This window comes from Podarcis melisellensis (genome assembly GCF_964234715.1).
Source record: "Podarcis melisellensis genome assembly, chromosome: 4".
Taxonomy (NCBI): Eukaryota; Metazoa; Chordata; class Lepidosauria; order Squamata; family Lacertidae; genus Podarcis; species Podarcis melisellensis.
Window position 1 is genome coordinate 61,718,948 of NC_138531.1, and position 27,085 is coordinate 61,746,032.

At 39.0% G+C, this 27,085-nt stretch overlaps 2 long non-coding RNA genes across 2 annotated transcripts; both read left to right on the forward strand.

The window, feature by feature from the left end:
• The first annotated feature begins 1,385 nt into the window (after positions 1-1,385).
• LOC309368671 lies at positions 1,386-3,383 on the forward strand. The gene is made up of 2 exons (XR_014167852.1): positions 1,386-1,473; positions 3,115-3,383. It is a non-coding gene; the product is annotated as an uncharacterized lncRNA (long non-coding RNA).
• A 4,372-nt stretch (positions 3,384-7,755) lies between these two features.
• LOC309367708 lies at positions 7,756-26,687 on the forward strand. Its single transcript, XR_014167301.1, has 3 exons — positions 7,756-7,859; positions 16,695-16,724; positions 26,587-26,687. It is a non-coding gene; the product is annotated as an uncharacterized lncRNA (long non-coding RNA).
• Positions 26,688-27,085: the final 398 nt, after the last annotated feature.

A 27,085-nucleotide genomic window follows, 5' to 3' on the forward strand; every position in this document is an offset into this window, starting at 1 on the left:
TAGACTCATTGGTGGTGTCTTGTATCTTCATATAGTGTGTGCAGGCAACTGAAAAACGTCACTGAAAAGCGAGGAAGGAGAACGCAAAACCATTTTATATTTCACTTCTCCACTTGAAAGAAATAGAAAACCCCTTGTCAGCCTTGCTAGGATACTCCATTTCGCCAAACCTTTATTAGGTATTACAAATATAGGCAATCAGAAAACATCCATATATAAAAAATTGAAATATATACAAATAAACAGCTATGTAAAATTATGTAATAATGAGGCTTTTCTTCCCGCAAACTACTCACATTTCAATGACTGAGGATAGATCAGTCAGTAGAGCATGAGACTCTTAATCATACACACACACACACACACACACACACACAGAGACTTTTATCAGTTTTTTAAAGATATCATTTCTAACAATCATATAACATAACTTCTTATTTTATGCAATATTCCGTCAACCCCTCGGATGATTTTCCGTTCTTTATCACTTATTATGCATTTTTTAATTTCTCTATTACTCCTCCTCTATCACTTATTATGCATTTTTTAATTTCTCTATTACTCCTAATTATCATTAACTAATAGTTCTCCTCATAGTCTTTCTTGCAATATTTCAAATATTCATCTTTACAAAACTTCTTGCAGTCCTACTAGCGTAATCTGTTCATTACAATTACTTTTCAAATAGTTCGTATATTTACTACAGTCTTCTAAGAATCTCTGGTCCCGCAGGTTTCAAATACTTTCTGTTAATTTATCCAGTTCTGCATAGTCCATCAATTTCATCCGCCATTCTTTTGTCGGTAAGTGACTCTTATTCTCAGGGTCATGGGTTTGAGCCCCACATTGGGGCGATATTCTGGCATGTCAGGAGGTTGGACTAGATGATCCTTGTGGTCCCTTCCAAATCTACAATCCTACAGTTCCATGATTCTATGCCACTGTCCCACAATGAGCTGTTATTGCCAATAGTATCTTATAGCAAACATTCAGAACATCAAAATACAGATATATTAAATACAGAGCATATCAGTAAATTCAAAAATGACAGAAATCAACAATGTAACAAATGCAGAATAAATTCAACCTTACCCTCAAAATTTTTAGGAAACTAGGATTACATACATAAACACAAAGCAAAACAAGAGTTAACTAACAATAAAGTTTCTGGCTTTGGTCTTCCTGCACTCCCAAGAGCCTGGCTTAGATACAGGGTCCTCTCACTAGATTAGATGACATATAGCTGGTCCTCATATCCACCCTCCAGAGGAGGCTGGCAGCAGCAAAAGGTAAATGTTAGGCAGAACAATGATGGTGAGTCGCTTTCCAAGCCTCCTGGAAGCATCAACTTCTGGTGCAAGTCTTATTGCAATTCAGCCACTGATCCAGACTAAGTCCCATGAAGCAACTGTGTCTCCTGATATAATCCCCAGCAACATCAAACATTCCACCAAACCAATCAATATGAGTCAGGTGAGCAGATCTGGATCTCCACTGGCAATGCATGTGGAATGTTGCTTATGACTGTGAAACTCTCTTGCTGGTTGAGGACAACACTATATGTTATTTAATTATGGAAAGAGGTTTTTGTTGTTGCTGTTGTTGGCCTTTTTTCTCTTTCTTTGGACATTCTGTTTTTGTTGCATCCTGACTGAGTTGTGCATCAGCATATAATGATGCCCTATATCGTCACCTGATCCAAGTTAGGCAATGAAAGCGTTCTATATGGTATAGTTTCCTTGTATTCAGCCCTAATTGCCTGTGGCTTTCATACCATTGGTTTAACTTTAAACTATTGGTTTTGGCCTATAAAATACTAAATAGGCAATTTTTCATCAAATTACCTCTCACTTCCTGCACCATTGCCTCAGATAAACACACAATACCCATAATATGTTATTAGAAAAAAGGAGCACAGTATTGTCCTTAATTCTCTTATTAATTTGGTATGTACTTTACATATCCATGTAACTGCTCCTAGGTGGCTTCCCCATGTTAAAACCTTTTAACATGGCTCATTGGCATGGAGATCACTGGCATATGTAAGGCATTTCCACTTAAAATAGGGATGGTGGACCTATCACCCTCCTGATGTTTGAATGCAATTCCCATCAGCCCCAACCAGTGTGGCCAATGGTCTGGGATGAGGGGAGTTTTAGTCTGGCAACATGTGGAAGAAGTTCAACAAAGCTGGTGTTTTGTTGTTGTTTTGTCTCATAGGGGTGCCTGCAGGCTGCTGCCAGTCAATATAAACCACCCTGGCCTGGTTCAGCCATAAGTCTGATGAAGCTTCCTAGAGGTTGTGCATTTTTCTCATGCCATTAAAATGTATTGACCACAATAACATTGCTATATTTTGGTCCAGAGAGTCTCTTTATTACTTATACATATATATTGCACACAGAGAGTGAAAACAGAACTGGTATTTTGGAATATCAACAGTTGCAAATGATAGCTATAAGGGATGACTTACAAAAGAATCATGATTTCAGCCATGCGGGTGGGAATAACTCTAAGGGTCATTAGTGGGTAGCACTGAATGAAGACAATAAATAATATTGATTCCAGGGCTTAGTGAGTTGTTCTGAACCTGAATATGTTGTCAGACTTCAGTGTCTTCTTCAAGCACAGAAAGGAATAGATGTACACAATATTCACCCCCTGTGATTTGATTAGCAATCAGGAGGAAGCTGAAAATTTCTCAGAACTTAAGTTTCGTTAATAGGGCATATGACAAGACAGAGATGTTAACACATTTGCTGTTCCCTTCTGCAAGTTCCCACAGCTTAGAGTCAATGTTTCATAAGCAGAAGGTCCCAAGCTCAATCTTTCTGAACTCCAGGTTTTTGTGGGTTTCTTTTATAAATGATTGGCTAAGAGTAAAGACCTCTTCCTGAGAGGCTGATGAGCCATTCCCAGCCAGGGTTTAGATGGAGAAATAGTCAGAGAAGGTATTAGGCAGCTTTCTGTCTTAAGAAAGAATCGAGTACAGTTTGCTGCCGCTGTCTCATTCCCCTTGCAAACTGGTGCATGAAGCAGAGTCTGGAGGATGAGACACCCTTAGTAAGAAATGTCTTTTTCATCACATCTGACTGATTTCTGTCATTCCTATAGCAGATTATCATCTTTCCCAAACTGGAACTGTCATGTGCTTCTCGTGGCTCTGAAGATAACTCCTCTGCCGTGTGAAGCAATAGGCGGCTGCTTTTTATCCCATCCATTGTTAGCTGTTTGAATTTGAGACGGCTAGTATTCATTCTCTACTGCTGTTGAAGCCATATCTTACAAGATCTTTAGAGAGGATACATAATACTTTGTATATTTACCAAAACAATGTTATCTGCTGACACAATAAAATAGCCATGTTATTAAACTCCGAAAAAGCCTCGACGTATCTATTTTTCATAACCATTTTAATACACAATGCATTCTTTTCTGCATCTCATATACTTAATATCCACAGCAATCTTCAAGGGAGCATTGTGCCCTGGATTTTATTGAAACAGACTCTTCACAACAGTGTCACTGAAGTACAAATAATAAATAAATAAATAAATAAATAAATGATAGGAGTAATCTCATTATTTTATGCAACCTCAGACACTAGGCAGGCAGAATGGTGAGACTCCCCTGCCATAATTTCCTTTACCAGCCAAGGGGTCCCAGGTGCTTTTTTGCTGCCTCGGATAATCTAGCAGAACTAGGATCCCCTGCCTTACCAGGTAACCCAGTGAAGCCTCTGCCTGCTAACCCAGGAGCTGTTACTTGTCATGATTGTTAGTTGTAGAAATAATATTACCAGGACAGGACAAATAAGAATCCTCCTCCTCTTCAGCCATTTTCCCCTTTGTGAATTAAAAAAAAATGGAGCTGTTGTTTTTCATGTGGCCATCCACACAAGGGATAGATTTTCCTTGTTGTTTGGGTTCCCAAGATTCTGGACATGTCTGTTCAGTAACTTTAGCTGACCCAGATCCCAGTTGTCTTTCTTTCTTTCTTTCTTTCTTTCTTTCTTTCTTTCTTTCTTTCTTTCTTTCTTTCACATGTCTAGTTCTTGTAGAATCAACACTACAAGGCAAAACGTGCAGACAATATTCTTTCTAGTCATTTTGTGAAAAACAAGCTTGCTTCTGCCATCTGTTCTTCTGGGCAGTGAGGGAAGTCACAGGTAAAAATGTAATGCAAAGAAAGCAGTGATATCCATAAAGACAGGCAAAATACTACAATCACAGTGCAATTATCTGGAGATGGAGTCCCATGTTTTGAAGCTATCATTTTCCCTTTCTGGGCAAAAGTAAAAGCTGCCCACAGAAAACAGTAGAGATTCCCTGGATTTAGTGTAGCTAAACAACACTGCTCCCCCACCACCACACACACAGACATCAGCAAAGGTTAGCAGAAAAGCAAGTATTTAATATACTGCTAACATGCGCTATGTAAAAAATGTATTTTAACACACACACAGCCCGCGCTGCCAGTGCAAACCCAGCCCATTGTCTTCATTTTTCTGGAGGGCGCTGTTAAGGCTGAGAGTGGCTTATGACAAAATTGCAACACTGTTAATATTGAAGGTTAGAATTGAGCTTTGACTGCTTTGGATTTCCAGCTAATTTTTCCCCCTACAGAGCTTCCTCCACAATGCAGCAAAGGCCGATCTACTGAGATTGCTTCTTTGAGTTATATGAAGACACCTTGCACATTGCAATATTATATTAAGACAACAACAACAACAAAATTCAATTAACAACAAAACCACCCAAGACACATATTCCCACATAAGAGTAATGTATGCATTACTGTATTGCACCAAACAATTAGTATAATATGAAAAAGAAGCCATCCTAGTTGTGAGGACTGGAATATGGCAGTCCGTAACTCAGTATGTAGAACTATTGCTAACAGAAGTCAAACGGTATGGAGAAGTTGCCCAACCTTTTAGACCCCTCCTCACCTGTGCCATTACCAAATGTGGTCTGAAATGCTTAAGGTGCAACTCAATTGTGCCCCTGTGTATTTCTTCCAAAGAAGGGGAGAATAAACCATGTAATCTCAAAGCGGACTCTGATACCCCAGGAATTTCAACATCTCCACCAGAGGTCACATTTAGTCAAGGGTGTCTCATGAGAAGGCAGAATGATAGAATCGTAGACTTGAAGACATGGAAGGGAGCGCAAAGGTCATCAGCATGACTTTTATATGTGACAATGTATACAGGTTTTCCTTTTTGCTACACAAGTGTGTGTTTTATCAGGGAAACCAATTGTGTGCAGTATAGTGCTTGAATTGAACTGATAGTGTTTGCTAAAGGTGATTTTGGTTACCACTTCATGCTTTAGATAGATTTAAACTCAAACAATTTAAAAGGTAGCAAGAAAAGCAAGACATACGTCCTATGTAAAGTGGTAACATCTGACACACTGACTTATATTTTTAGTACAAGGTGAGCAACGTAAGTGTGACTGACAAGCAACTGTGCCAATTAGCAAGATAAGATAAGTGGAATAAATGTGTGACAAACAGGAGTGTTCTATATCTTCTTCCCCCTGGTTACCTCACCTGGGGTCATGACCCACCAAAGTTCAAAGAGTATATATCAGTTTCAAGAAGCAGTTGTACCTGAGAGCCAGATGTGCAGTGTAGAAGCAGCAGCAAGGTTAAAATTTATGAGAATTTTTTCTTATATGAGAGAGAGAGGGGAGGGAGGGAGGTTTTTTAAAAACCCTCTTATCTAGGACTCAGTAATCCCAGTCTACCAGCTAAGGATTAAGGTAATAACCTGAAATATCTTGGGGGTAAATTCTTTTGCACATAATACAAGTGTATGGAAAGGGCATGTATCTATTCATATACCTCTTGCATGTATAATTACCCTGAAGAAATCTTTTTTTAATTTTAATCTGATGATCCTGATTCTTTGCTGGTAATATTTTTAGATAAATTTAAAAGAAAACGAAATGATATTACAGAAACTGTAGAAATAAATGAGAGTTAGAAGATAAAGATTGCTGTCTAACTACTATATTCAGTACTAAAGATGTGGAAGAGGTAAGTGCTAAAATTGATCACTGAAAGTAGCATCACCAAGTGATCTACAGATCCTGGAAAGGCAGTAGCTTTGCCTAACTTCACTGCCCTATTAGTAAAGCTGTGCTCATTGCTGTGTTATTGGCGAACTGTAAAATGATTGGCCATGTCCATTTGAAAGGGCTGGACATGTTATATCAAGACAATATATCTACCTTGATGGTCTTAGTGGATGACAGAGGCCAGTTTTGAGTGTACAGTGGGAAGAGGATAATGAATACATTCAACTGGATTTGGCTGAATACTGAGTTTCACAGTAGTGACCAGGCAATCAGCGGTGGATCTTCCATTCAGCTTACTTTGCACATGTTGTCAATAGAACACAAAGTTACACTGTGCTAGTTCCTTATTTTGTTCTGAGAACAAATGAAGATACTGCTTATAATGTTTAAAAGTCTTGGATGGCTAGGCCCCACTTATCTGAGAGACAGCCAGCCTCCTGGTCCTGTCAAGAATTCAAATATGTCTTCTTCATGATATTCTTTGCACACCAAGACATCGAGCTTCCTCCATAAACAAACAATGAGAGGATGATCCCTCCAAATCCATAAACAGAAGCCAAGTGGACTTGTAGTTGAATTTTGCATCAAGACTGTCTATGGGACAGTGCTCTCCACTGCACCTGAGGAAGGCAAAATACTCTAGGAGCTGCAGGAAATGTTATGAATGTCGCTTTCTCTGAGGAAAAACTCAGTTACTATTGGCAGCTAGAGAAAGGTGGCATGGGTTTACATAGTCTTCTTCACAACTGGAATGCAGTGAGTTTCCCCTCTGAAAGTGACAACTCTTTTCTTTGGTCCATAATGATGTTAGAGCTTAACCCCTGTGGAGTGACTAACTAGGATCTAGAATGTTAACATCCTTTCTTAACCTCCATCTCCAAGGGTAATCTATTCTTTCCACTTGAATTCAGGCAGCCTCTGAAGGCATGAATGGGGATAATGGATCGTATGCATGGCATTTAACTACTTTGCACTAAGAGCAAGCCTATTCAATTAATGAACATGACTAAGTTGAATTCCTATGGAAGGCATTTGGTGTAGTACTATGGTAATCGTTCCATTACTGCTTGGCAGATGGAAAATCCCTCATTTCCTTTTTTTGGCATGCTGTTCTGGAGATTCTTCTGACCTATTCCAAACCAATTGTGGGGGCACAGAGGTGCATGGGAGAAGGACAAGAGGAAAGTGTTGTTACACTAGCAGAAATTATTGTATGGATTTCCACTAACAGGACTTATTTGTTCAATCTGGCCCCTATGTTTAGTGTAGCAGATGTGAACAGTTTTGAGGCCAGGTACCACACCCTGTAACAGAAATCTCAACTGTCCTTACCCTTAAACGAAAGTATTATAATTGTAATATTGGATATACATTATAAGAAGTGACTTGATAATTGGCAGGAAATGCATTACACACTCGTAGCATTTAATAGGTCAACAATTAACAATTATGTTTTTTATATGGTGCATAACAATGGGGAAAAAATCTTCAACTTTATTTATCCATCTGCCATGCCAGTCTTTAAAGTGCTTATATATTAATCGTGTACTCCACTTAGTTTCCTTGGCAACAAGGATTATTCCCTTATAGAGCATATTGTAGTTCCACCGCCCTCCAAAGTTGTTGTTAAAATAATAATGTGTTGCTATTATTATAAGGTAGCTGAAAGTGAAGTGAAGTTGCTCCTGGGTTGGATATTTTCAAATTATATCAGGAATGGGAAATTTTAAGCTGATAATGATACTAGTTGGGTTGGATTTGCTGCACATTATTGTGAGTATTTTAAGTTGTTTTATTCTTGGTTTATATCTATTTTAACCTTTGTTTTTGTAAGTCACTTTGAATTGATTTTTGGGAAAAAGCAACATTGTAATAAGTAATTAAAATTATGCTTCTATTATCATCTCAAATCATTTCATGCTGGTCAGTCTAGTGAGACAATACCTGAGGGGATATGGTTTTTTTTTTTAATCAAACCTAATATTAGTGCAAATGAGAGCCTCAGTGGAAAAGCTCCTGGGCTGCGACTTTGGTATTTTTCCTTCTTTACTAATACCATTCATTTTCCATTCTCCATTTTTCTTTTGTATGAATGTTATTGGTGTAGCCAGTTGTCTAGCATATAAGATAAAAGTTAAATATTCTCAGCAGTTTTTAAGATAAAGCAAAGAGTATAATGCTGTGCACCTCAAAGGTCAGTACTGTGGCTCTCTAAGGTCTTCACTACACTCTAGATGGCTGCTTAGTTGGCCTAATGATGTCACTAGCCCTGGCCCTTGGTCTGAAAACAGATCCCCTCCCCCCACCATATTGCATTGGAAGCTAATTTGAAAACTAATTGGCACCAGATAGCTGACATGCCAGAGCTAAGGTAGACCTGAGGACAAGAACCCCCACTATTATTGGTCACTCTGAAATGTACCTGATAGAGAAGCAGTGACATCATTACTGGGCAGCACCATTCTTCACCCCTCCAGGATTTACTCCAGTATTGACAATAACCCATAGTCATAAGACCATAATAGCTGAAAAATTATATAGGTATCTCTGAGTGAAGAAACAAAGAAACTAAATGAATAATCTCCTCCCTTTTGCAGCCTCCTTCCCCATTCATTTGTCAATTAATTATTAACCTACCTGAAGAATAACATTTGGGAAATATTAATAATTATATCACTAGAGGCCTAATATCTTCAAAAAGAAAGAAGCAACCAAAATAAAATTCAAATGTATTTAAAATAGAGTTAACATCCTAAGTAATGCGATTGTGGAGATTATAATTCTACTTTATTTTACTCATATCACTGAAGCATTGCATATGATTTAGCAATTTCAGCAGTCTTTGATCATCAGAGGAGGAAGATTTATCTATCATAGAGGCTAATTACTCTTATCGTCTACCCTACTCAGTGGTCTCTATAGGCCCGGCTTGTACTTTTTTGATAAAAATAAGAGGGCAGCCTTTGATGATTTTAGACCTGTCTCATCAAAGAGTCATTGGACAGCATCTTTACTGCATTCACTTCTGATGAATTTGCTTTTCCCCAAGAGAGGGGAGAAAAGACAGAAATGGCATGTTACCTGCCCCCACTCCCCTGGCACACTAAAATTATCATTTCCTTTATCATGACTCTGGACCGAACATCTCAACTATTTGCAACAAATAAAAACAAATCAATATACAATTTGACATGTAGATTGCTTCTACACAAGCCATTTTCTCTGGAGCTGCCAGCATTAGTTCATTCAGTTTTCACCCATTTCAGATGAGATCATTGTCACGATTCTACTAACCAGAAAGTCCCAACTTAAATTGCTGTCGCAGCTATGAACTTTCCAGGGAGTGTTAGAAAGTATCTCTCTACCTAAGTACCCCCATCTGCAGTACAATAATACTGACTCACCACACAGGGCTGTTGTAAGGACTGCAACTAGATAAAGAATATGCATTATTACTATTATAATTATCATTCCTGATTTTGAATGGGATCGCAGTGCCAACCTTCTATGTGGTCTGTCAATACACTAGTTATCTGGCTTGCATTTTCTAGCATGTCCCTTCCCCATTATATTTACAGCCCAAGTGTAAGTACAACAATGTGTTTTCCCATTGCTATGCTCCACTATAGTCGTGTGTGTTATGCTTGTTAGACAATTCAGTGTGATAATCCGGATGCTTTAGAAAAGTGTGGTGATTGAGTCTGTAAGAATGTGAGACCATAACCTGCTGAAGACTCTGGCGCAGGTGCCCATCGCTTCCCCCTCTCTGTCCAGCATGCATCCAAACAGGAGACTGGAAGCTAACATTTCAAGATCAGAAAAAGCAGCTAGTTTAAACTATGGTTTATTGCAGTTGTTGGCAACCTCTATCAACCTTGATGCTGGGCTACAAGTCATCCAGCAACCTTGATGCTGGGCTACAAGTCGATTCTGGCCACTGGGCCTCTGGGAGTTGAAGTCCAACAACATTGGAATGGCCACAGGCTCCCTCTCCTCTTTTTCTTGCAGCAAGTGAAGTTCAGAAACCATAGTCCTATCTTCATAATAAAAGGTAAAGGGACCCCTGACCATTAGGTCCAGTTGTGGCCAACTCTGGGGTTGAGGCTCTCATCTCACTTTATTTGCCAAGGGAGCCGGCGTACAGCTTTTGGGTCATGTGGCCAGCATGACTAAGCCACTTCTGGCAAACCAGAGCAGTGCACGGAAATGCCGTTTACCTTCCCATCGGAGTGGTACCTATTTATCTACTTGCACTTTGACATGCTTTTGAACTGCTAGGTTGGCAGGAGCAGGGACCAAGCAATGGGAGCTCACCCCGTCGTGGGATTCGAACCACCGACCTTTTGATCGGCAAGTCCTAGGCTCTGTGGTTTAACCCACAGCACCACCACACCTTGCTAATATATCCAGCTAATTGTAGCCCAAGGAATACCAGGCTGGGAGGGTTGGACTGGGTAGAAGTGTCTCTACACGCAGAACACTCAGCCTCCAAACATGTGGACTGGCAATACCAGTTTTGAGAGTGGGGAGGGCTACCACAGAATCCACCAGATCCACAGCAGATCACTGCTCTCAGGTGACAACATCAGGCCCAATCCGAGTCCAATCATGTGTCAGCTCCAAGCTGTCACAGTAAGTTGCCTATCCCCAAGCTGTTGCTCAACTGGTGTGAGAAGTAGGGCTACATCTGTGGTGGTGGCCCCTCTACATTGCCCACCCCTCAACCAGAAAGAGTTTGGATTGTAGGCTTAGATGCAGTCTTTTGAAAGGGGAAAAATGCTTCTCCCATTGAGAAATAATGCAATAAAATATTGATTTGATTTAAAGTTTTGAAGATGAAAGAAATTAGAGGACAAACCAGCTCATCTGGTCTTTTACAGAGAAACATCCAGATGCTTTGAAAAGCAATTTCTCAAACCTAAATGACTTTTAATTCCTAAAGAAATTAAGCAACTCATTTCATCTTGTTTGGATTATTTAATTATCTGATGTGGGGGAAGGAAGCAACAAACTGAATCAAATAAAATACGGGGTTCTGTCTCACTGTGAACCACCCAGCTTAACAATATAAAGCTATAAACTATATACTTTGTGTGGCTTTCTTGTTAAGCTTTAAATTAGAATGTGCTAATTAGAGTATGGGGCACAGAGAAAAATGCAATACTCCATTGCAATTGTTCCTGTTTGCGGTCTACTTTGTTTCTGCAGAGTAGACTGGTGATATAATTATCTCCCAATTCAAGAAGTAATTCACCTTAGTAATTTTGAATATGTCAAGAGCCCAGTTCACAAATCACCTAATCACTTCTTAGGCACTTTTTTGGACTGTGATTCACTGTATATGAGGAAAGTGACTGGTGTACCAATATCTGGATCCACCAAACCTCAAACTCTCACAGCATAATACTTAACAGCACTTAATTTCAACTCTATTTCCCTGAGCTGTGAATGATGAAAGAGATGTTGAGCTGTCAATGTTTCTAGCTGTTAGGTAAGCTATGCACATTCATGAAAGGGCTAATACAAAATTTCCCAGAATGCAAGTTTGTAAAATAGTCCTGACACCATGAACAGCTTTTCTAAAATTTATACTGCTCCTCCCCCTCCCCCGATGCTTTCCTCCAGGGGAAAATTGCAGAAATTCTAGGACGTCTACTGGGCAGAGACTGCTGATTATTCTAAATTATATGGTGCTTTTGTGATATGTTCATTTCTGTGTCCTGTGGATGATAGACCAAAACCATCAGACTTATGCTACTTATGACCTAGTTCACACTAAGCCCTTATTATTGTATATCAGATGGTATGGCATTACAGAAATTGATCAATTAACCCTTTTACATCATGCCATATGACACAGAAAAAACTCCTGCATGTATATAAGCAGTCTTAGTTGCCAGACATTGATTGCTCTGTGTAGTGTATGAAGAAGCAGTTAAGTAGATTCAAATTAGCAGGATTCTATTGTTATGAGATCACGGGGTTAGGAGGGACACCATGGCTGCTCAGGTACAACACTTTGCCCTAACAGGACAGGCAAAAGATGATTTGGAAGGGTGTGGTTCAAAGTCTTTATCTCCGTCTATTTACCTGTCTGTATCTATAGATATAGGCATATATTTGTTAAGTTAAAAATCCTCAAAACAAGATAAATCTATATAGCTAGGTTAGGGGTAGATATATCTATCTATCTCCTATGTGGGGAATTTGCTGAATACTCTTTTAAGGATTACTGTTCATCACTACAGTTTGTGGAAGTGAATTTCTCAGTTTAACAATGTTCTCTGTATAAAAGTACCTTCTTTACCCTGTCCTGAATAATCCAACTTTCTGATTCATTGCATGGGCCCAAATTCTTTTATTATGAGAAAGGGGGGGACTTATCTCTATCCCCCTCCTTCACACCATGCATAGTTCTCTATCATATGCACCCTTATTCCCCCACCCCTACACAACTAAAAAGTCCCAAGTGTTGTAACTGAAGATAAAGGGACAGCTACATGAGTCAAAAAACTGCGTTTTGAATGCGTTATAAACATGCAACACCAGATGCCGCTGGTGCAAAATAAAAATTCTAAGCGATTTTCCATACTCCTCCCCCCTTTTGTTATAATGATTTAATTTTTTGCTTATTTATAGCGGTGTAGATCCACCCCTGTTCTAGTAAGTACATGTTCATCTACAGTGGAGTCAATAACCAGGGAGAACATTATGCTCCTTCACTGGGCATATCCCACAGGATTATGTGACAAGGTCCCTCCCTATTTTGACAGGACCCAAGACAGTCATTTGCAGTAGCAAGTATTAATAGGTACAGATGTCTCCCAATAGTGCAATGTAATCAATATAAGAGAACAGTGCAATACAAAACTGAATAGTACAAGAGAACAATGTTTAAATGTTTACAACAAGTGTCAGAATAAGGTTATGTTTTGGGGCCATTGGGAAGATAAATGCAAAGCTACGAAAGTCATTCTGTCTCATTCCAAGTTTAGATGCAGCAATCCTGCCTCAGATGGATTAGAGAAACCCGAAGACTCTTTCACATCTATGATTCTAAATGCTTCTGTCAGGCTGATGAAGACTATGAGGCTGTGTCTATTTTGTTTTTTATTTTCTTGCCTGGACATTTTCTGTAGTTGTCAAGCGGCAGAGAAGATGCCAATAGCTCTGTGTCATAATTAAAGCTCCAGTGTCAATAGATGCAGAGTGACTCTTAAGTTTAGCATTCAGCAGTGAAGAGTGCCTGCCAATAGTTTGCCTGTAGCTGACAGTTAAGAGATATTTCTATAATCACTCCAGTCACTTTGAGCCATTTTGCTTGAAATAATGACAATGTTGAAATCTTTGGTGCTATTTCACCTTGTGCCCATGCTCTTCAGAGAAATCAGGTTCTGTTCTCATCACTACTTCAGATATAGATTAGAGGCGGCTGAACTGAAGAGTTATTATGGCGTTTGCATCTATCATATCCACTGTATCTGACTACCCTGGGCCATCTGGGTATGACACCAGGACCCTTTACACATCACCTACCTTCAGTGAGATATTTTCTCTCCCCCTGCTCCACTGCGAGCATTTCTGGCATAGCTGAGTGATCCAGTTTTAGTGATCCAGTCAAAAGGCTGGTTTGATTGTGTGAGTTTCTCACACCAGATCAATACATCAATGCTGATTCTGTGGGAAAGACGCCAACCATATAGGGTTCAAATATTATGCCAGGCATGAGCCAGATTTCCACAGGAAATTGTTCAAAGGGCTCTATAATCTCTCTTTTAAAAGGTCTTACAAATATAGATCCAAATCTGGTGAAATTAAAGCACTTTCAGGACTAGCCCTGGGGAGCAATTGAAAGGGATAATCAGTGGCCATGAGGCCACCTACTCATCTTTCAAATCCCCCTATGTTCACATTATTACAGCAGATGTGCAAGAATTTGGCCCACACTGTCCTAATTCCTCCCTTACCCATTGGTTTGGAAGGCAGCAGACTGTGGCACTGCCAAACATTAAGAAAAAGATGTCTTCAGGATAGGAATTTGCCTGCATCAAGGATGGAAGGTTTTATGCTGTTTGTTCAAGATAGGAAGCGTCCATCTACTGCTATATTCGGTCCCTAGCTCTTTGTTGCAGCTGATGTAGGCTATCACTCTTTCATCGTCCCAATGTGGTCTTTGAGCCATACAAATTATAAGTGATCTGCAATTTGCGCTGGCATTGGGATGTGAGCAAATTATTCCTCAGCTGAAATGCACTGTGTGTTCTACTCAACTATATACACTATTCTCAGAGGTATTTATTCCAGGGGACCTGATAACATTGCTTTTAACTGGAATGTTACATTATATTAAAGCAATTCTACATGGTATGTAATCTTACAGGACAATTCATTCTCTTACTTGATAGAGCTGGTATTCAGTACAATAAAATGTCTACTCTTATCACCAATGTGCACTACCTTATCAAATGGTTTACAGACATCTAAACATTGAGTGCTGGGTGTAATTGTTGTTTTCATTCTTTGCAGAAGACATCTTTGAGAGCTTTGTAGGTACTTTATGTTTCTTGCTTGAGCATAGCTCTCCAGTACTATTCTACTCTGAGATATGTAGCCTAAAATGAGATTTCATGCTATTTTCCCCCTCAAAATTATTTGCACTATAAATCACCATTTCTGTTGCATTTTTTCAGCTAGGACTAGTTTGTAAGCTTTGCTTCTTGGTTATACAGTTGGCTGACCTTAGTGCCTGCCCATTATATTTTAGCAATAATCTTATTTAACTCAGGTGATTTACTTCTTGGTCTTCTTACATCTGATGTGGACGGATGAATATGGTGGAAAGTAACTATAAATTTTCCACTAATATCACCTTAACTCAACATTTATTAAAATCTGTGACTACCAATAGCTTTCCAAGTGTATCTAGTTCTTTAAGCTGATCTGCATGTACATTACTATATTTTATACTTGAATGTTCTTGTTATTTATTACTAAGGATGAAGTACTGCTTGTACGGTAGACAGCAGCTATATTTTCATCAATATCAAAGGGGTCAATATTGCAGGTAATGAAAAATCTCTTTTAGGCAATAGCACACTGCTAGAATTTTTATTACCAAAGCATGGTCACAATTGCATTTTTCTGCACCTTGCTAACACTTATAGGGTGTGCTATATTCATGCTTTAAGCAACCCTATCATTTTGAAAGTTCTTTCTAGCTTGGGATATAATTACACAAGTTCATACAGTGCATCATAAAGATTTGTCTTCCAGTTCCATACTTTAACAAATATATGTGAAAAAATGTATAAAAGAATAAATTCCATACAGCACAAGGCTAACTGTCTCAATCAATTGCATGTTTTAAAGAACAGAGTCTAGTTTAGGGCCCTCAAAATGTTGGGCTGAGATTGACATTCAGGTGCCTTCAATAACAACCCGTAGGCTCTCCTCTAATTGTATTCTGCATGATAGTCTTCTTAATGTTCCCTTACTCATGTCAAACAAATCCAAAAACCCAACAAAGCTTGATTAGCGTTTTCAATTCACTTGGGGCTTCAACAGGACCTCTGCTGAACAGTGAGGTCTGTATTACTCTTGCAACCAAGTAGTCTGTCCATATGCCAGACCTTATGGCTGCTATTTCCTCAGCTGCTGCTGGTCCACACAGCTGCTTTTTTTGCTTTTTTTTAAAGAACATTGGGGAAATCATGGATACAACTTTCTGAGATCAATGGGTAACCTTTGGTTAAAATAAAGAATGCTGGTATGTTTGTATGCCAAGTGGCTTCAAGCATCTTATTAATGCTGATCAGATGAGCAGCCCTGGGCCTGCTTCCTACGCTTCATTTCTCTGTGCTTGCTTACTGTACCCTTGATGATTGGCAGCTGAAAGTGTGAAATGAATCCCTTGTAAAGCATTGCGTTTGAGGGAATGTGAGATGATGCACATGCAGTCTCTGGTGTTTCATCTGCAACAACCCATTCAGCCTCCCACAGCGGTGTATCTGACACTTTCATTGTATAGTTTCCATTATATGCCAAAGACAAACCACTTTACGCTGGCCTGTAAGTGCGACACCTTTATTTTAATGAACCATCCTGTAGTTCTGATTGTAAATTGTTTCTGAATATTGATTTTGAATATTGATTTCTCCCCCATCATTGTAACTCGAGATGCTCAAATCTGCCAATTTTTATTTCTCCCCCTTTCTCATTTTTTCAATCATAAGCTCCACATTTCCACATCAGTTTGCATTTTTTTTAAAAAAAAATGCATGAAAATTCAGCAGATTTTTGTGTGCAATTTTCTCCTAATATAGGTATATTTGTATGCAATTTTGTCAAATACACACATTTTTGCAAAGCAATTTCCCCTAATATAATGCATTACTTACTGTATGGTATTTTCACTAGTAGATGCACTTATGTGCACACTTCACCCTAGCATATGCATTATGTACACATTACTTGGCTGGAGCAAGGTAGTGCAAAATAGGACAAGGGTGAATTCCAAAAGATGACCTTTTTTTGCATACTCTTTCAGCAAGTGTAGGTTCATCTTTATGTGCAATGTGAATCAAATTTCTTCCCTATCCTTTCTTGTAGCCCACCCTGGCACTTTTGGCTGAAAGGAAGGTAAGAAATAATCAGCACCATCACCACAATCATGTTCCAGACAGGAAAGAATTAATACTTGGGGGGGGGGGACCTGGCTTGATCAAGAGTCTTTTACTGGAAAGTGGCACACCTTCCTAGCTGCCTAAAAGTTAGGGCAAGAACGTTTCAATCAAGTATATGTTTTTGAAAATGTATGCTGTGTTCATAGGTGTATCATGACATTAACCTAAGAGCAAGATGGTGCTGAACAACAATTATATAAAGAAATTGCAGTCCAAAGGCCAGAAGCAATAGCATACTGAGGAGAAAGTGCCATATGAGCAAAGAGTGGGATGAGGTATTTATAGCTGCAGTGATTCACCTTCACAGAACAGGTGGGTTTTTCAGTAATTATGATAATGCTAATAGCTAATGGGAAAGAATAATTGGCACAGAGAAGGCAATTGGGGTTGAGATGCTGCAAACAGGCAGGCATACACCAAGAGATAAAAGTCCATTCTCTAAGTTAATTGAAAATAATGGCGAAGCAGCGGGGAAAGGTATGCACTAGTATAGCTTAAGCTGGCAGCGTTCAGTAGACAAAGTGATTTATACTGGCTTAATCAGGTTGTCATCAAAATTATCTTTTTGAGGAATCTAAGCAGCATTTTTACATGTATCATCCAGGAGCTTCTCTTTCTGGACAGCTGCAGATTTAGAGACAGAATTAATTTAGAGTAGAAAGTAAGTAAACAACAGAAATTGCCCTAAACGGTTTAGTTTTAAATTAATACAGTCATAGTCATGAGTAGAAGAGATGAATAAGAATGGATTTTAGAACAAATTAAGGAAAGGGGGGAGGAGATAGAGAAGAAAGAAAGAAAGAAAGAAAGAAAGAAAGAAAGAAAGAAAGAAAGAAAGAAAGAAAGAAAGAAGAGGATGGCACACATTGTTGCTATAAAATGAAATTAGGAAGACTGGAAATATGTGATTCAGAGAGCACCAATACAACTAAAATGACATCAGGTCAGATACTGTAGAATTTATTTTCCCTGAATGGACTTAAGGGCAAAAGCATATGGCTTGTGATTCAAAGAACCATGCAGCTAGTTCTGTATGTTCTGGAACAGCAGTGCTTCCTGGCACAGGCAGTTTTAAAACTGAGAAGAGTTTACACAATGGTTTGTGTAAAAAAAGATGTCAAAAGTGCTGCTAGGATAACCTACAATACGGCCTTTGACACGGCTGAAGTTGTTCTTTAGAATTCCAAGTTTAGATCATCTTTACAAAATACGAATTGTCCACAGTGATACTAGCATGAAGAACATTGGGAGAAGCATCTTGAATGAAACCCAAAGAATGGAATGTTATATATTTATTTGTTTGAGGTGTCTGTGAACATTCATACCCTCCAACATTTCTCCGATCAAAATAGGGATGTCCTATATTATTATTATTATTATTATTATTATTATTATTATTATTATGCTCCACTCATCTGACTGGGTTGCCCCAGCCACTCTGGGTAGATTCAGAAAAACATAATAAAACATTAAACAATAAATACCTTCCCTATACAGAGCTGCCTTCAGGTGTCTTCTAAAGGTTGTATAGTTACTTATCTCCTTGGCTCAGGGTTGCATAACTCCATGCCCTCCAACTTTTCTCTGATGAAAATAGGGATGTCCTAAGGAAAAGCAGGACATTCCAGGATGAAATCAGAAACTGGGACGGCTTCTGTGAATTTGAGATTGTCCCTGGAAAATAGGGATACTTGGAGGATCTGAACATTATAAGCAGTGACAAAGCTGTAAAATACCCAGGCAGTGTAAGTGAAAAGCGAACCTTTACTGTACAGATTTCACGCGAGACATGAGCCCATTTCAGTTTTGTTTTGTTTCCCTGTCACTCTTTCACATTCAGATCACAACACATGTTAAGCTGAGCTGCTCTCAATATCAGGTGTAATTAGATAGACAGATAGACGTGTCTTCTGGAAGCTTTAATGTGTGCTCAGTTGAGAGAAGGCCAGCCACCATATTAAGACACTGTAGCATACAAAAATGGCTGCCTGGAGATGTGTTTCTCTTCAGAGATTGCTGTCTAATGTACGTTATTATTCTGTCATGGTTTTTCCATGTCAGTTGTAGAAAAACTGTTTGTTGACATTGATCCTAATTGGTTTCCATCACATGCCACATACCTTACGTGATAGAAGAATGAGTTATATATACTGACAGTCATCAGCATCCACAACATTGAGGGAAGCCCTGACTTAGATTTAAAAATGAAGGGGAATGTGTAAGAAGAGAAGGAGATGTAGCAGGCAGGAAACAACTAACAGGGAAAATGAGGCCTGTTTCAATCAATTGTTGAATGACATTTTATTCAAGAACTGAGCTTTGGGGACAAGGTGAGGGTATGAAATTAAGATATCATGGTCTTGCCATGGAAAAAGAACTTTCCACTTATCTCTGAATAGTGCAGTTGATTTTACTTTGAAAACAATGGAATTAAGAGGCAAGTGTGAACAAACCTTTAAACTTGATGTTCTAAAGAAAGAATGAATTCCACAGGCAGTTAAAGCCCTCTCAGCTCTTTGAATTAAGCTTTTTGTTCATCATTTCTTTCTAAAAGGTTGCATTTTGCAATTCCCATGTCAGTATTTGGATAAAATCTAGCTTCGTTACAAACATATCCTGTTTATATGGTTGAGAGGGGATCATGCATTTGTTGACAAACCTATCATAGCTTTCTGAGTAGAACCACTTTAAGGTGCCTTTCTATTGCAGAATTGTCTTATTATTCCAAATGAAAGACACGTACCCAAAAGAAAGATTTGATGCACTGTATCCAATGCCAGTCCAACTCAGAGCAAACCCATCAAAATGAAGTAACATGACTAACTTAGCTTCATTAATTTTAGTGGTTCTACTTTGATTAAGAATAGCATTGGATAAAGTCCAATGACTTTTGTATGTAAAAAATTATGATTGTTTACACCTGACTGGAAGCCCTGGAATTTTTCAAAAGAAGCATAATATTTTCCCCCTCAGTCAGTGACAATATACTTCATTGCCAATGGTTAATAAGAGCCAGCTTGAAACTTTATATACTTGCGTGTCGAGGTCCCCAGGTCCACCCCAATAACTCACACATCACACAGAATTTTTGTTTAAGGTTTTTGGCATAATTTTGGCCACAACTTTATTAAAATACAAATTTGTGAGTGGTTGCTTAGGCATTGGTTGCGACTATCTGCCCCCACCATGGGGGACAGACTGACATTCTGCACGATGCGAAAGTCAGAATGGGGGTTACGCGGAGCAGGGAACCTGCCCTCACCCCAAATGCAACCAGGCATTGGTTGCGACTATCTGCCCCCACCATGGGGGACAGACTGACATTCCGCACGATGTGAAAGTCAGAATGGGGGAATACACTTGGGGGTTACGCGGAGCAGGGAACCTGCCCTCACCCCAAATGCAACCAGGAGCTCATTGCTATGGCCCGAGCCCCCTTGACAGAGTGGACAAGCAATAGTTAGCCCCCAATTCCTTTAACGGAATCCCTTGCAGCAGCAGCATTAGAGGGGCAGGCACAGCCAATCCATGCCCCTCAACCAACCAAACCATAAACCAATGCCTAACCGCAACCTTACAAGTTGTGACGATTTGCTACGCAGTAGGCAAAAACCAAATGGCCCCAGCCAATCAGCCAGATGGACAAAATTCCTACCAGGCCTCCGCTCCAAAGCAGACGACCCCATGACAGGCATAGCAAGGTCAAAGCGAACAACCCTATTCTAGGGAGGGAGGGACGGGCAATCCGCTGCACAGGCGAAAAGAGGAAGACCTAGCCTCGTGCAAGGAGTTTTAGCATTTCTGGCTGTCAATCAATAAATGGCAACATTAATTTCTTCCCAAGAACAAGGGAAGCCCCAATCGCATCAGTGGCCAACGATCAGTTAGCCCGCCCCCAACTTTGGAGTGTCCTGGTGGCCCCCACCGCAACACGTGCTCTCCATGAAGGAGAACACGCTTTTCCCTAATGAAAAAAAATCACTTGTATATGATTGTCACCACAGCCATTCAAAATTACCTACCATACAAATAGAATTGGTCATCTGGAGATCTCTACACTTAAAATAACAACAATGCTGTTCCAAGACAAGCCAGATCCTACAAAAATTTAAATTCATTGACATGAATACATTACAAAACCTAAGCAAATCTACAAGATTTCTCTTATTTCATGGAACTTGCTTGCCCATTGTTTACAATTTTTAAATATTGTTCTTGTTATTTTTTAAAAAATATATTTCACTTCATCTGAGAATCACAGGGAGATGCAAAACATAGTAACAAACGAAACAATACCCCCCCACAACAGAGATATGTAATGAAGGCACTAGACAAGCTTCCTTGCGGGAGTAGTCCACAAACAGGGAGCCATCACGGAAAAGGCCTATTATTATTATTAACGCTAGTCCTGAGAGGGTCTAGGAGCTGGAAGCTAACTATCTGACTACTGAAATATTGTACAACAGTTTTTTGGGATTTTTCGACTTTGCTAAGCTACGCCCACACACTTTCAGTCATATATCATCATGACAATGAGAGCTAGAAACACACCTCAGAAAACAACAACAACACAGTTAAACTGCTGCCAGTTGTAAGTATTTCTGAGTGCTCCCACCATATCATAGCATACTTACAACCCTGACTAAACAGCAATATTTGTTGCAATTGATATTATATTTGTGAGACTTTTGATTGTTAAAATTGGAATATCAGATTTTCTGCATTAAATATGCTTGCTGTGAATGGTAAGCATCAATAGGAATGCTACACACTGTACATGGAATCTCAGAGAATTTCCATTAAATACATTCAATGTAGCATTTATTTCAATCTGAGATCTTACATCCAGGCAAATTGAATTTAGTTTATTTGAAAGTGCAATGGTGCAGACATTGAAATAAACACATTCCCACATTAAAATAGATACATTTGCTTTTTCATTGTGAATCCTAAGCTTTTTTAATTTGAATTTGTGATCATTCATATGGCATTTTAAAAAGGCTTTCTGTTGTTTCGCTTTAAACAACCCATAGCCATTTTAGACAAAGTCAATTTTAATGTAGCATTATGAATGGCAATTTGAACAGTGACTATTACATAATTCAGATGTATTTCCATAGTCTGCATATTTCAGCCACATTGTAAATAGACAGCAGTGTAACATGGACAAGCTAGCATGAGAGGCAAGAAAACTGCATGCTGCTGGTGAATCCAGGAGGTTCTATTCTCCCACTCCTGTTTAAAATCCTAGGAGTCTTGAGGCTGTTCTATCTGATGCAACATTATGCTGTCTGCAGTAAGAGAAAGGGAGTGTGAAAACATTTGCCTCATATACAAGCAGAGCTAGACAGTCCTTCCTTGCCAGAAACAGAATGCTGCAGTATCTGTAGCTACAAGTTGCTGTTTCTTACACCACAGAATGTCAATAACTTGTAGCTTGGGTAGCTGTCTTGCCTCAATGTGGTCCACTGTCTCCTTGTCAAGTTAAGGACAGGACTATAGTGCAGTAATGGCTAATGATGATAGAGTTAAACATTGTTTCCAGTATTGCTGGTTGGAACAAAGCCTGTGGTTACTTTTATTTTCCTTTACGGACAGCTGCATATATATTTTCCTGTTGTTCGGGATAAAATTTTGCATTTACGCTGCTAGAAAGTAGTAATATTATCCAAGCGGAATGTCGCCATTCTTTCAACTTTAGGTTCAGCATTAACTGACAATGGCAAGATTCAGGTAGGTAGCCGTGTTGGTCTGACACAGTCAAAATAAATAAAATAAATAAAAAATTGCCCAGTAGCACCTTAGAGACCAACTAGGTTTGTTCTGGATATAAGCTTTCTGAAGAAGTGTGCATGCACACAAAAGCTTATACCCAGAACAAACTTAGTTGGTCTCTAAGGTGCTACTGGACAATTTTTTAATTTATTTTGACAACGGCAATTAAGTTTGCACCTGTGGGTGCCTGGTATCCATTTCTGTTCAGTGTTACATAAGGAAGGGATGGTTTAAGCACCATTTGGAGATTGTACATATAGATGCTAAAATTGGCTTGTGTATTTAAAGCATTTATATATTGCCCTTCAGCATATTAAATTCACTTATTTAAGGGGTGATGAACCTCCAGCCCTCCAGGGGTTGCTGGACGGCAGCTCCCATCATTCCACTACATTCCACTACATGTTGAAACACACTCTCTCTCTCTCTCTCTCTCTCTCTCTCTCTCTCTCTCTCTCTCTTACACACACACACACACACACACACACACACACACTTTTTAGCCAGCCCTGAAAACAGTACAAGCATTGCTATTTTGTACTTTTATGAAGTTTAACAGCTCCTGTGGGGTTGTTCTATTTTAGGCCCATTCTGCAGCCAGGTACCTCAGTACTGTCTGGCAGAGCACATTTGCAGCTTGTTTTGCTGAGAGGACAGACCCCTGGGTGGAAAGGGGAACTGTGGAGAGCATGGCTAACTAACTGTAGCATTGAACATGTCCCAATGTCATGCTACAGTACAAAAAGCCTGCCTCCAACTATTATCAGTAACAAACGGCACTATGAAATCACATTTGTTGAAAAGTGCACTTCCATGAAATAAGAGCTATATGACATGCGAAAGTCCAGCATATGCACCCATCACACCTGTAGAAACAATCTGTGTTATTTGGGGAGGGGAGTGGGAACCCAAGCGAGAATAGTTGTGAAGCATCATATCACAATGCACAAAGTAGAGATTAGCTCTGCCTCTGGGCAGTTCTATGAACTGCATAGACACGTTTGAAAAATATTCATAATTAGCCTTTTTTAATAGACATTCTTTCATTTCTTCAGGCGAGGCATGTATCTTTTTAACAAAATCAAATATACCATAATAAAATCATAACACATTTCTGCAGTTTAACTGTTAAGTTACGTTACATTGCCTCAAGTAAAAGCAGAATAGTAATGTAATGGGCTTTGGCAGAGTGTGTGTGTGGGGAAACGGAACCCAGTGCTCAGTCAAAACAGGATTTAATAAGGAAGCTCCAATCTTATAATGGCGATTTGCCGATCAATGAGGTGCTGAACTTCATGAAGTTCAACTAGCCACATTTGCACTGGCATATAACTGGCAAATATCCAGTTTCAAAGAAGCTGCATGAAAAAGAAAAGCCTACTAGAAATGATCACTTTACATTCAGTAATGGTGTGTTTCACTTAGTGCTGTACGGTTTATGAACAAATTCACAACTCTTTTTGGAGATCTATGTTTGAAAAATCTTATTGGCCTTTTTTAAAACAACAACAACAACACAAAACAAAATTAGTATAATGCTTAAGTGTAAATAAAGCCTCTAAGTGGCTTACAAAGATGATCAAACATACATTAATCTTCTCAATAAAAATTGGTGTTGAAAACAAGTTTATAAAACTGCAAAATGATTGAAATCAACAGCTAAAAGGATACATTCTAAGCTAAAATTACACGCTCAACTAAAATTCCAGATTAAGCTACCCATCAACTTTACACGTTTGGGTACGTTTACCTCAACAACAGCAAAAGTAGGCACCAAAATAATACAGGAAAGGCAGTTACCTAATGTAAGTGAGCAGGGAAGTTGCAGTGTGCAGGGGTTGCCACATGGAAATAGCACGTCCGTACATATGCACATGAACATCATGTGACACTTGTTTAAAAAATAGTATTTTAATGATAGTGTTTTGAACACTTACCACACATTATTCTTTCAATTTCATCAGATGTGTATTTGGGTCTGTATCAAAGACGACCATCTAAATCAGATGTAAAAATCAGCATTTCAGCTTGACAAATGTCAGTTTTATTCCTGATTTTCTTATCTTTTATCTGAGTTTCAATGCATCTGTACAAAATATAAGCAAATCCTATATTGCATTCTCGACATGATAGATTATATTTCCATTACAATTTGATGGTATTATCCTAGCTCTTTAAATTCTCTCATTCTCTAAAGCTATCCAAAAATATCCCGTTTTTGTTAAGCATTTGGTAATATATATTGGATGGGGATGTAAGTGGTAATTAAGTATAACTGGTTCCATTACAACAGACTTCACTTGAATTGTTACAGAATAATCATACCCTTATACAACAGCTTTAAAAAGCATTTTGTATAAGTATGCATGGTGTATTTAATCTGTAATGGGATCTACAAAACTTTGTGTCATATTCAGATGCTGAGGTCTCAGTAAGAATTCTTTTAATACTGTACATACACCACACATTAACTTGGGAGTCTATTGGTTTCAGTGGAGCTAACTTCAAAGTGGATTTCCTTAGGGTCACAGCCTAACACCATTGACTAGTGGGAGTACGTAAAAATATAGTTTTATTCATTTATGTAAATATTTAGAAAATGTACTTTTGCAGAAAATATAAAAGGTGGTGTACAACATAAAAAAAACACAGTACTGCAATGCAATACTCCAGAGTTAAAATATTTTGGCCAATGAGTGCAAGGCAACTTTGGGACTGACAAAGAAGGGATGTTATTTTCTACTACTTTATTGCATGTGCTGTGTACAGTTGGGGGCAAAAGGTTTCTGACATCTCCAGACATAGCTGGGGCAGGTTCCTTTCTGAATGCCATTGCTAGTTAAGTGTCTACTAGATGGAACAACAGTTTGACTCAGCTTAAGATAGATTCCAACGAAGGGCAGGACAGAAGAAGATTGTAATTTCCTCTGTTGTCCACAACAGCAGTCGCTTTTATCCAGTTGGGTTGCATTACAGTGGTACCTCGGGTTACAGACACTTCAGGTTACAGACGCTTCAGGTTACAGATTCTGCTAAGCCAGAAATAATACCTCGGGTTAAGAACTTTGCTTCAGGATGAGAACAGAAATTGCATGGTGGCGGCACTGCGGCAGTGGGGGCCTCCATTAGCTAAAGTGGTACCTCAGGTTAAGAACAGTTTCAGGTTAAGAACGGACCTCCAGAACGAATTAAATTCTTAACTCGAGGTACCACTGTATTCCCTAAACACCATTGGTTTGAATACGTGACTGCTTGGGTATTGATTTTCTTGCTTAAAAAAAAAAATTACTGGCAAATAGCTCCCCCACTGACCCTTAGAACAACCTAGCAGACCCTTGCACTTATTGTCCTGGTTTGGCCAAAAAAAAGAGAGAGAAAAATAATTGTTAAATTATTTTGATTAAGATACAGGTATGAAAATATTGTTAAAAATGCCTTTGTATTAAAGTTTTATGAGTGTTTCGGAATTCCGAAATGATGATGTTCATCCCCCCCCCACACCCCATATAAACACACTCTCTGACCTGTCACTCAGGTTAATCCTTCTAGAGACAGAGTCTTTTCACTGGTGGCCCTACACCTGTCATTCTCTCCTGAGAACTCTCCTTGCTTACCTGTTTTAGGACCTTTAAGCAGTCCCTGAACACTTTTTAAAATCCTACCAAACTTTGTTGTCAATTGCCATCCCCTTCTACGTGACTGAAAACTTGTGTTTTCATTGTGTGCGTTCAACTGTTTTGCTTTTAAGGTTTTTATTGTGCTCAGAAAAGCTGCATTGCGAGGGCTTGCATGCAGAGGCAGGGTGAATAAATAAATAAATAAATTCAAATGCTGCTGCACATTGTCATGGAAATGAAATGGGGACATCTGGTCTATTTCCATACCAAGTTTATTCTGTGCCTTTCACTCTCATGCATTATGGAGCCAAAGTGTAGCTTAAACAGGATGTATTTATGAAAGGAAATAACTGTAACTGTAGACGGATGAAAACAACCCTCATCACAGCTTGTGATCTGTTTTTTTTTTCCTATCTCTTTTACCAGGAACTCTGTCCGGAACATGCTGCAGCCTACAGATATATTTAGGGGATATGACTTTCAGATTGCCCGTAAAGCTATGGCTACAAGTTCACTGCCTGAATCTCACTGTACTTTGTCATTGCAAACTTCATTAGTTTCATTTAACTTCATGGGAAGTTGGAGCATGGAGGGATTTGGTGTCTAGTAAATAAGAACGCAAAAGATCTGCTCATTCCCCCACACTCATTTGCATAAAGTCAAAGGATGTCAATACAATAAGATTTCTTCTCATTATAGGCCTCTTCTTTCTGGATGTTATTGATACTTTTGCTGCTATGTAAATAAATGCTTTTTAATCACCTACTATATCAGACACATTCCACATTCCACAAGTAAGGCAAATGCATCCCCTAGGGGGAAAGAAACTGACCTTTTCTTATTTGTAGAAACTTAATTGCATGCAATTCTCAGATTGTTTGATGCTTGGCAGTGAAGCTCAGTTAAACAATAATAGATGGGAGGC